Raw genomic sequence first — 12,291 nt, 5'->3', positions numbered from 1 at the left:
CTTAGAGTTTAATCACTTCGGGAGCTCCGCTCGAGCCGCGATAACCATCTTTCACCACCTCGATGCTTCTCTCTACTTCTTACCTATACATCGAAGCTCGAACTCAAAGCTAGCGCGTCACTGATTGAGCCGTAGAACTTGCCGCGAGTTCCCTACAGCCGTCTTATCGCGATCTGTCAGGGTTAAGACACCCCCGAGAGAATTTATTGGCCCCAGCGAAACGAGTTGGGGAAACGATTATATCTTGATTATGATTAAACGAAAGGGTTTACCGGAGAGATGAAGGCGCGCGGCTTTTCCCCATCCGGAACACCCGCTCCGTTCCTTTAATTCGACGCGTCGATAAAACCAAGACGGGAACTAAAATCCAAACAACGGCGATGCCGATAATTTTTTCAAACTTTCTATTCGACGCGACACGGAAAAGATGATAGTATGAGAACCGTTTCCTCAACTTTTTCCATCGAAACGTTGACCGAACGTGGCTGGGTAATCTTACCGGTAGAAAGTTGACGATACTTAGGTGTGTAGGACATTATTTTTCTCCCTGCAAACGGCGTGAAGTTAGCCGGAGGGCGAGTCGCACTCTGCGCATACGAATGAAGGCAACTATCTTGAAAAAAGCGGGAACAGCGCTTATACCGAGTGGTCGGGTTAATGAAAAAAAAAAAAAAAAACTCATTTTACTCCCGAGTAATTACTCCGAAGCGACGCCTTTGACTCGTTCCAACTTCTTAATTCCCACAAACCACACGTAACGCTACGACTCTCAACTTCCGGGAATAAAACGCTTCCTTCTCGTATAGGTACAAATTATTCGTCCAGAAGGTGCGAAGTTCTATCGTATCGATGAAATTAAATATAGAGCCGCGACGACACCCCGCCTACGAGGGTTAATCAACATTGACTGACGAAGGTGTGCAGGGTAAATAACCTCAGGGCCTGAACTCTGACGTGTCTGGGGCTGGTCTCTTCACCTCGCCCCTCTTTTCATGCGTAAGCTGTACGTACGTGAGTGCCGAATGTTATGAATAAATATGATGAAACAAAGTGCACCTGTTGTCAATCGAGGTGAATCCGATTGAAACAATGCCACCCGTGTTATATTCCATTTCATTCCACGAAAATATTTTCGTTTTATTTGATACCATTTTTTTTTTTTTGTTTCATTTTCTGATTGCGGTAGAAACGAACCGAGTCCCGAAGCGCCCTTTGGTGCAGACGTAGCCGTCAGTTAAATGGAGGGCAGAAAAGTACTACTTTTATTTTTCATTTTTTCCCCCCTTTTTCTTTGTTTTGTCTTTTTCTCTCTATTTCAAAAACTGCAATCAGAACTGTCTAGACTCATTCCAAGATAAGTGAGGTCAGCGCGAGGTTACGACGATGTCTCGAAGTAATAATCCATTTGATAGTAAACATCGAACATACGCTGCATTCTCGCCTCGTAAAACTTGTTATTGTAAATAAAAGGATAATGATAAATAAAAAAAAACAAACCTTTCACGACCGACACCTTTTTCTATTTTATGAGGTTTATTCCCGTAGCAATATCTCGATTACCTTGCCTTAACCACGCCGGAACGTTTGTCTCGACTAAATAATTTCATCAGAGTCCCATATACGATTGTTGTCTGTCTGCGGCTGTCGGAGTATATTGTTATTGTTATTATTATTAGGATTATCCCGATCAGTCGGTGTGAACTAAGGACGTACACCGGTATACACATGATTTATCCACGCAAACTATAATAGACCCTGGAGATTCACACCCTGCGATAAATCAGCGTATAATATATCATTATTCTTCCGAAGTAGTATTATTCTCGTGGTTTGTGAACGAACGCTTCCATCCCCGTCTCTACAACCGCCTAGGATCGCAAGATTTAAGACCCGGAAACCGGGTCTAAGCTCGATTTTTCAACCACTTCCGTCTGATCCGGGGCATAACGCAAGACGAAGATCAATCTGCAGTTCCGCTAACGCCAAACGCGACACGGGTTTCAGCTTATCGGTGAGAGACACCCTGCAAGGGACTCGAGACTCTCGAGAGGTGAGGGAAGGAAAAAAGAGGCAATAAAGGAGCAATGACGAAAAAATATACTTCAACGAGTACGAACGTGAGTAACGGGTACGTGCGATGGAACCGTTTCCTTTCGGGATTCTTCGTATAATTGCATTCTCTGTTCTTTAGTTATTCATCACTCTTTTAACCGTTTGCCGCTAAGGGTTCAGGGTGAAGTAGGTACGCAGGCTAGGACGTAGGTACAATTTACTAACCAACCCTCTTTGTATTCATCCAAGTACCCTGTAAAGCCGTGGAGATAGTCCCTGAGGCAGAGTACGAGCAGCGCCATGGTTGAAAGTTTTAAAATTGCAACTAAGAGTATAAAGTTTGAACTCGCGGATATTCGACTGAGAATACACGCGCATTAATGAAACCGCCAGCCCGGGTTCGATTCGATTTCAAATGTTCCGTATTCCACGTGGGTATACGTATACCGCGGTAGCTGAGCGAAACGAATAAAAAGTTTAAACAAATAAAGAGAAACAGCAAAGAAATTACGAAAATGAATCGCTCTCGGCAAACTTGTTTAAACAAAATCGAGAAATTGAATGAAATAGAATATTACGTCGATGTATCAAACGTGTACGTAAGTACGACTCACCGTACGGACTGCCTCGTCTTCGCTGTGCAGATCAGGTATGCAGGTATCATTTTCTGTAACAGAATGTAAGAGAGAATTTACCAAGCATTCCCGAAATAAGCGGAAAAATTCTCTGGGAGCCAACTTTGTGAAAATAACTGAAGTAAATTTCTGTTACGAGATCACGTTAAACATTATAAATATATTCTCTTGACTGCACCATAGGGAATATTCTGTGACGAATCTCTTCGCGCATATTTCTCACGTAATCTTCCCAATTTGCAGGTACTAATAATAATCATTACATACAATTTCGCTTTGACAACGCAAGCCCGAGCGAAGCTTATTCTAACCTTGGCCGATAATTATTCCGGTTGGTATCACTAATCGCGGTGATTCCTAAGAGCGAGTAATTTGACGTTGTTGCGACGTGCGTTGCTTTGTTTATGCCGCAGCTCGGGCAAATTGTAAATTAGAACCGTTCCCGGCGTTTGTTCGTTCGTTCGTTCATTCGTTCGCGTCGTATACATATACATATACGTATAATATATACGTTACAAGTGATTAATTAAATCCTACAGCTCTTCCGCCGTGCCAGGTGCCGTAACAACGTGGTTTCACGCAGCGAATCAAAACTTCCGACAAGTAAATCAAATAAAGGAAAGTTATAACCGTAGGAATACATTATTTCTAATATGCTTAGCCGTCATTTGTCGACGAGTTTTGCCATGACTGAAGAACATCTGAATTGTAAACCGGTAAAATTCGACTGAAACACAAAAGAAAAAGAAGGCGGAAGTCACGGTGTTTCGCATGCACATACCGTAAGTTATCAACACGAGGATTAGGGTCGCCCCAAGATCTCGGAAGTAATTCCAAAGAATACTCCTTGTATAGAAAAGGGATCGCGGTTGGACTTACGAACGACGTTTCGCGAGGAAAGAAAAAAAAGAACGAAGAATTTGGAACATGAAGAAGAAGAAGAAGAAGAAGAAGAAAAAGAGGGTAACGAAAGGAATGGAATGGTCGGCATCGAGTTGGAAAAGATAGAATAAAGGATAAACAAAATATCCGCAAGAGAACTTCGAGCCCCCTCCAAGTTGATATTTTTTCCGTGAAAGTTCCAGAGACGAGCGTAAGCCTCGCTCTCTTTTCGTCCGTCAGGGTCTCGCATTAATTTTCAGTTTGAGCCAACCAATATCACACTCGTGCCAAAAACTGTAACGCGAACGAAATATCGCGACACACGTGGTATTTGCTGGGAAATCTTCCCAGCAAATCCTTATCGCGTACAATGATATATATATATATATATAAAACGAACCTGAAAATAATTGCCGACAACCATGTAAGCTGTTTGATACCTCACTGCTACCTACCTCATGCAGTTTCCAGCTGGCTCGTGCAACTCTAGGCTGAAGAAAATCGATCCAGACTTTACCGGAGGTTCGCGTAATTAGGGCACCAACACAAAACGACGAGAAACACACGCGTATTCTTGTTTCAATATCACGAATAGAGCGAGAGAGAGAGAGAGAGAGAGAGAGAAAGATTTTTTTTACAAAAGGTAAAAGTCCGCCTGCACGTATACGTGAACGACGCGTCGTTAAAAATGACAAAGTGAAGGGTGGGGGGAACACTGCAGGTCTCGACCTCGATTAAACAACCTTTAATTATTTATACTTGGCAATTGTCCTGCGGGAGTGGATGGGGGAAAACATGAAATAAAATTTAGAACGAGTGACCTACTTGCGTCGTCAGTTTGCCTATGGCAGAAGTGCAGAGCTTCTTCCACCCCGCCCCAATTGTTAACAGATAGGGGTAGAAAGAAAAAAAGGGAAAAATTTTACAACACCGAAGAAATTCATGCATGAAATCCCTGCACTCGTTTCTTGCCAAGCTTCGTACATGTGTACCCGGTACCTACCTATTCTTTTTGAGAATCTACAGACGTCTGAGCCGAGTCTAGTATAAGCACATAACCGTGGGCTGTAAGCTACAAATATTCCCCTCTAGTCGCAACGCGACGAGAAACAAGACTTTTCAAGCGGAAGCTATTCAGCTGCGCGATTCAATGCGAAGGAAAGAGGAGAGTATAAGAGGAATACACGTATACAACGAAGGAAGAGGGAGGGGGGAAAGAGAGAGAGGGAGAGAGAGAGAGAGAGAGAGAAAATTTTAGCACGAAAAGCTGGGAGCGCGATGTGGGAGAGACAAGATTTTGCAGGTGGATATTATTTGTTCTCGCCTTTTGGGATTTTATTTTATATTTTTTTTCTTACGTCCTTTTTTTCACTTTGTACGGTCGTTTTGCTTTTTTCCTTTGAAAAAAGTATATAACCACCAAAGAGACAAAGGAACTGAATGTAAATTTTAACGAGGCCGGTGTAGAATGGAGGACGGAGAAATTAAATTTTCATCTCGAGTAAACATAGCATAGAAGGTGAAAAGAAAAGTACAAGCAGGTGAGTCGTCGGACTCAAGGTAGGGAAATACGTCGGCTAAATTAGTCGAGTCCGCAATAAAAATGTAACTTCGGTCACAGAGGTTAATCTACGACGAATGTCAAGAACAATTACGGATACCTGCGAGGAATTTTCTTTGAAGAAAGAAACTTCGTGCGACGTAAGCGCGGTGAAGAAAATTGCGTCGGGAACGATCGTACGCACCGCGATGCTGAGGGCACCCACCCTGCCATGTAGCGTACGTGTAAATGGGTCAAAAGACGTGTTCTCGGTCTGTCGGGCGATGCGATTGAAGCAAAACAGGCGTTCTTCGCGTTTCAACGAAGTATCGCAAATATTCGCGACTGTACAAAGCCAGCTCCCAGCATCCCGGTAATTGCATGCGCCACGATGTTGTGGAAAATCGATCCATCCGCGATCGAGTAAAGTACGGTAATAGGAATATACTTCGCTCGGTACGAGAGCGAAATTCGTTAACGAATACCTCAGGTTGAGTTTCGGCTCCTACGTCAGCTGCAGCTGTATTCTTGTTCAGACGTTAACGCTCCGGAGGTAAATTCCCGAAGGTTGCATTAGCGTCACGGCCATGTAAACATGGGTGGATTAGCATTAATCTACCTAACCGCTACTCCTTACCCCCGTGCGACTGAGAGATACGACCAAGAAGTTTGATCGTGCAGCTTCTAACCGGGTCAGGATGTTAACGACAGGGACGAGGAGAAAGGATTAAATGTACAGCGCAGAGTGCGGTGAAATCAAATTATACGCATGCTCGTTGAGAAGAACGCCAAAGAACGGCTTCAAGAAGTCAAACTGCTCGCTACCTCGGCTAACGTAAGTAAGGCATTTAAAAGACACCTACAGTATCAAGCACAGTCAGCTGCAATGTAGGTGAAATTGTTTTGTTACGAAGCCAAACGAACCGCTGTTACAGAATTTCGCTAATGCAAATACCGATCTCTAGTCGACGTTCGACAAGGAACCAATGAACGAGCAAATTTTTACATAAGATGACCAGCATCATAAAACCTGTGGTAATCAATTTTTGTATCGGATGGCTTATCTACGTTACAACTTTTACGCATCAATCTGTCAGAACATAGATTTATAGACGGTGTTTCGCATCGCCGGGTTCCATTTTCGGAAATTTGACGCAAGGTACAGTGGCATGAGGAGGGGGAGGGGGAGGACAACGCAAGAGCAGCAGGAGACGGTGAGTGTTTACCCAATTAATCCTGATCAATGTCTTCGTCAGCTCGTTGAAAGTGATGTAGGTATCAGAATCGCGAAACTTACGTACCCACTCAAGGGTCTGTGCCGGGAAAGTTACCGGCGCCGAAAGTATACTACGATCCTTATTCGACGAATTCGTGAGAATCGGTATGAGAAAGGTGGTGAATATTCGCAACCACACTGACGGCGGTGCTTGGAGGCCCGAATTCGCCAAGTGTTCGAAGAACAGCAGAGTCGAGTGCAGCTCGGTAAGTAGTGAAGGCGGTTGTTGCGTCAGACCAACGTGACGACGCCGCGACGATCAGCCTGCACGGGAAGGCGACGGCTTAAATCGGGTACGTCGTCGTCCGAATCTGATCGCTAAATGCCACCCGCCCCGCGCTCATTTAATTCTAGAACACGCGTATCTTTTTTTCTACCTTATAACTCGTGAGTGGGGTCGATAAGGCCCCGCGTGTTTCTCGGTCGTAAAATCGTTCTAAAAGGAAATAATGGGACTTCTAAGTACCTACATAAACGTTTTCGCTTTCTTAATGAGGTAGCGAAGAGCGAATAAGACATTTTATTTTATTTTTTTATTCGAGTTTAGTCGGTGAAAAACTCAATTAGCTGTCAAGAAATACTGTAAAAAGGCAAAAACGTAATTTTCTGTATTTTTTTTTTTTAGCGAATCAATTTCCCAATTTCAATCGCGAATTTGTAGAGGCTACATGAGACTTACAGAGAAAATTTGCTATTCCAACGTCCCGTTGAAAAAGTATATTTATTTCGGGATTTGAAAATACGAAAAAAGTCAATAAAAACGTAATAAAGTAACGTAAAAAAAGTGTTTTCAATATGTTTTCGTACATTTTCAAGCTCTTTTATTTAAAAAAAATAGTATACAATCAGTGATGATAATTTGAGGAAGGAACCGTGTAACTCATTCGACTGCAGTAGCGTGAAGGCACCGATGCACCATTCGGTGTTCGTCGCAGAAGGTTAAGTCGTATCTTTGGGCCATTTTATGCGTGAAAAAATGACATACATTTTCTACAAAGCCGCCGAGTTCGCATAAAAAAAAAAAAATGCAGAGTAGCGTACATTTTTCACAAAGCGTACGAGTTCACGTAGAACATTGCTTCCGTATGATTGAAAAAAAAAAAAAAAAAAATCACTTACTGCCACGAAAAATCAGCGGCATCTTGAGATTGGTTTTTTTTTCTTCTATTACTCTGCGCAACAGCTAACAAGCAACTGATTCTACCGCCGGCTAAACCACACCGCGAGATGGTGAAATTGAATTACGGTCACGGTTCCCAACCGATAATATTAATTTTTAACTGAGGAGCGCGGTTTAAAATTTGGTCGGGGTCCTTTACGAACCCGTACATGTATTCTGAGGTAAACAATCGGCCAGTTACAAATTAAATGCTCCAACAATGCCCCGATGTGTTTCGCAGGATGCGTCATTCTCACCTCGAGGTGCGCGCGGAATGCAAGCTTCGAATCATCGATGATTTCCTGCACACAATGCCAAATCAGGTTATTAAAGTTTCCATTGTATGTTTTGGCAAAGAACCGCGGTAGCTCGGAAATGTCGGTAAGCTAATAAGTAAGTTAATTAAGGATACGCCGAATGACGATTCGATTACAAGTATACGTGATAAGGTACGGCGGGCGGGCGGCGAGCGGTGTTATTCAATTAAAATGCAAATGATTTTGGAACCAGTGTGCCGGCGTAGGAGACGTACGAAGGTAGGTGGGTGAGGTACATACGTAGGTACAGCCTCCACCAACTCAGTGCGGGCACATATCTGCAAATTCCCATTCCACCCATTCCTCCCAATTCCCAGACCGTTCTCCCGACGATGAGATTTACATATACTTCAGCATTGATATAAATTTTATCACCAAGTTTCAGTCTCTGTGCCAAGTGCCTTTGCTCGTTCTCGGATTGGTTTTGTCCCTATGCTTACAAAAGCTCGGTAAATTTAAAGGCACCGCTGTCAGGAACACGAAGCTCTTCAAGACTCGTGACTATGATTGTTATAATTGCACGGCCAGCGACTTTAACAACGACGAGTTTAAAAATTCTCTGAATGGTTGAGATTAAGGATTTCTTCTGCTCGGTGTATAAAACCGTCTTTGATGATATCCGAATTGAATTAACCAGAGATCGTTGGAAAAAAAAGATACGTTATGGGAAGAGAGGAGAGAGAGCCGATTGGGAGACCTCGAGTAAACCATTTTACCTGCCCACAGCAGCTGTGCGGGTGTTAAAAAAAACATTTGGTCTTCAACGTTTCCTAACTGCGGCAAGAAATTCATCACGTTGACGGACTACCAATAAAACTGCGACATCGACGTTCCTGACCGTACTCGGACTCCTACTCGTCGTACAAGTTTTCACATACACCGTATAGTCGATGCCCAGTACCTAGACGTATTACTCAAACTTTTCATCTGCAATGGTAAAAATTGAACGAGTCGCAGAAATTCCCTTCGGAGTTTCAGTCGATGTATTACATTCTTTATTTTACCAATATACGGTTGGAGTGTAACAGAGTATACTATGTTTAAATAAGACGCGCAATATTACGAAGCGATAGAAATAATGAAGAGGAAAATATAAGCTACGGTAAGAACGTACGATTGGATCGTGAATTTCAAGTCGAAACTGTGTACTAATAAATGGGAGGTGCGATGGAAAATCTTGTGAAAAGCTTTCCCCAAGACTGAGTAGGAGACGATGAGGGAAGGGAGTATGCAAACAGCGTTTAACAGCCTGGATAAAACCCAACTTTGATCAGGGTACCTGTCGAAAAAAACTCGATAAAACGATCATTTAAGAGTCCCGCGAGGTGGTATAAGACCGGAGGATGGATTGGTAGGGAGGTCGGGGATTTCATTCGACATTTATCCGGAATAAAGGTAACCCGATTAAACGAACGTTTGCTACGCGCACGCGGTAATTATATTAAGAAAAGAAAAAAAAACGTCGGGAGGAGATGAAAAAGAAGAAAAAGAAGAAGCGGAATTTGAAGCATTCCCACCAAGTTTCGTTACAGGTAGAGGGAAATTCCTCGACTACATACTTCGCGGATCGTTGAGTTTGTCATCGACGGAGCCAAGATCACTGTATTGCGTATAATGCTTCCCTCGAATACAAGATCGATCGGATTGAAATCTGTCGATCCGGATAATCTACGACGTCGTAGTCACAGCAGTGACGCGAAACTCCCTAAATAGACGTACAACTTGTTCTACAGAAATCAGACCTCATATTTCCATATGATCGACTTACAAATTTTATTGAGGAAATGCTTTGCGTTAATGTCGTTTCTAACTGCCATTTTTCCAAATAATTGTACATTAAAGTCCCGCCATTCTTTTATCTCGGTAAATTCAGGAAGTCTGGTGCGGTAGCAAATAGGAGGGGGGCTAATTTCTTAGTTAAACAGGTTTTCCATAAACCTGTGCGCATCTCTGAACCGACAATGAAGGTGGAAGCTGTGCAGCGGTGGCAGCAGGCGGTCCAGTGAGCTTCATGAATAATCCATACGTGCGGCATTAAAGCGCCGTGCAAACAATAATGCAGTAGTTTAGTAGTTTAGCTTCGGCAGTTTGGCTAGAACGAATCCGCTCTTCGTCCGGCTGACCTACACGTCGAGTTTCGCACGAACGGTAACAAAACAGTGGAGTAATTACACTGTCGGAAATCCAATTGACAAGTAATAGAAACCACATCGGGTAGATTATCTCATTCAATGGTCAGGACGCACTTCCAAACTGATGATCTGTAAGCTCGTATCTATTATTACGAAACTGCTGTGCAAAAAGTACATGAAAATGTCTTTTACCGAACACCGTCATTCGCTTTCAGTATCCGCCACGAGCGCCAGTCTACTCGACTCTCACATCGGCGGAAAAAGTGGATTATGCGGTATAAGGTAAGAGCATGAAGTTATGCGACGATGACCCAAATAGATTGTGGAAACTTGGTTGGATTGCCAGTTTAAAGGTAATAATGCGTGCTGCCACAGCTCGCGATATCTCCTCACCGTCACCACGTCTCGCATAATCGCGAGCTACTCGAGCGACACACGAGAGGTCAAGGTGCATATTGCTGGTCTAGGGCATAACTCGCAGCGTGCAGAATTCGTGTGTGAGAAAGGCAGAAGGAAATCACGAGAATCGGGGAACACCCGGTGTCTACGATTTACGCTGGCGAAGAAACGGTCTTGTAAGTTTGTAACGTCGTTGTAACGATGAAATTTTAGTGAAATTCGTTATTTTACAGCTTCCGCATTATAATGCAGCATCAACAAACTCAGATTTTGTTCATTCAACTTCTTCAGTTATTCTAAAGGTGCGAAATGGTAATTTTTTGTTTCAACGTTTCGATACGTTGACGTTACCAACCTCAGCCTCGCAGTATTAAGGATATTCGAAAGCACGATGATACCTGACTTTATGCTCGCTGCTGTGCTCTAGCATCCACATATCTTCACCTTGTAACGTACAAACAAAGAAACGTAAGCTAAGAGTACCAGTTACCGTCACGTTTAGACCGAATAAATTATTGACCCTTTTATTTTCCAAAATTATAAATTGACGGCGCAAATTGTGAATTTCTCGATGACTAGAGACCAATTGCCAGAGTGTTAAACACGGCAAATTAATTTTCTGGTAATTTTAGAACCAAGGATCAAACGGATTCAACCAAAAAAGGTCAATAACTGTTACTCTTGCCTTGCGTCCACCGCCCTCGAGCAACATCAGCATCGAGTGAGGAGTTCACTCCTCTGTTTTCTCAATATTTCCATATCATTTTTCTCTTCTTCTTCATTTTTTACGGTTCTCTTTGACAACAGGCCGATGATTTTCCTCAAACTCACTGGCTAAACGCTTCGCGCAAGATACTATTTCCTGACGTAATTCCCCGACTGCCGCGTAAGGATTTCAATTTCAATTTCAGTCGGAAGATGAAATAAAGATTTTTCCACGGTATGTTGCAAGAGACGAAGCGAAGAAAGGACGTTGAAATTAAGGAGCTGCCGGTGCTGATTAAATGACTGTCATATTTTCAGACTCTCTTTTACGGAGAACACGATTTTCCTCACTTTTGCTAGTTTTATCTTCGAGGAATAAAAACCAGTCGATCCGCACGTTCCAATCTGAAGTACCGAACAATACTCCGTTCACTCGCATACGAAAAAACTGGGATACGTCTCAGGAATGGGAAACAAAACAGAGAGCGAAAAGCCAGGAGATAAAACGGGAACAAAAAAGTAAAATGAGACAAAGAAATCGAAGGGACAAACAAATCGTCACCAGAGCTGAAATAAGCTCATTTTCAACACACACGCACACAGACAGCAGCCATGGCGGATCGTGTAGTCGTGAATAAAATATCCGTATCCGTATCCGTACATCTGCATATTTTTTACGCCCGAATTTACAACCGAGCTGTGTAAATTTTATTGTTGCTATGTCGGCAATCCTCGATTCAAGACCGAAGCGTATGCCGCGCATTGCAATTGTCACTTTACGACTTTCTTTCGTTCTCCCCCCCCCCCCCCCCCCCCCCTTCATTCGCTCTACTTTATTCACCTTTCATTCTAGCGCGGGATCTCCTGTCGCAATCGGAAAAATGTGATACAGAAAATTGCATATACATATACATATGTATAATGATAAGATCAGGTTACTTCTTTTCCTTGCCACTCGCACAATTTCTCTCGTTCTCGAAAGATCGCGGCAGCCTCGTTGTGAATAATTATAAAACTCCGCCCGCAATATCTAGATTCCAGTAATAAAAAATACGAAAACAAAAAAAAAAAAACGCAGCATTTACATGGTAATTTAAAAGGGATCGATTTTTCCTATCGAGAATCTGATTTCCTGGGCTGGTTACTAGCACGCAACGAGCGCTCGATATGATTGGTATTATACTTTTATTCCTT

At 42.9% G+C, this 12,291-nt stretch overlaps 2 protein-coding genes across 4 annotated transcripts in view; both read right to left on the bottom strand.

The window, feature by feature from the left end:
* Positions 1-12,291, bottom strand: part of LOC124175298 (neurocalcin homolog) — a 108,287-nt gene that overhangs the window by 64,677 nt on the left and 31,319 nt on the right. The window lies entirely within an intron of this gene.
* Positions 1-12,291, bottom strand: part of LOC124175300 (neuronal calcium sensor 2) — a 97,084-nt gene that overhangs the window by 53,507 nt on the left and 31,286 nt on the right. Inside the window, exon 4 of one of the 2 annotated variants that reach the window (XM_046555390.1) lies at positions 2,667-2,719. The exons of the other annotated variant lie outside the window; for it this stretch is intronic. The gene's annotated coding sequence lies outside the window, so the exon portion shown is untranslated. The remainder of the gene's footprint in view (positions 1-2,666; positions 2,720-12,291) is intronic. 2 annotated transcript variants of the gene reach the window in all.

This window comes from Neodiprion fabricii, chromosome 2 (genome assembly GCF_021155785.1).
Source record: "Neodiprion fabricii isolate iyNeoFabr1 chromosome 2, iyNeoFabr1.1, whole genome shotgun sequence".
Lineage (NCBI taxonomy): Eukaryota > Metazoa > Arthropoda > Insecta > Hymenoptera > Diprionidae > Neodiprion > Neodiprion fabricii.
The sequence above is the reverse complement of the archived record's forward strand: the minus strand, read 5'-3'. Positions and strand labels throughout refer to the sequence as shown.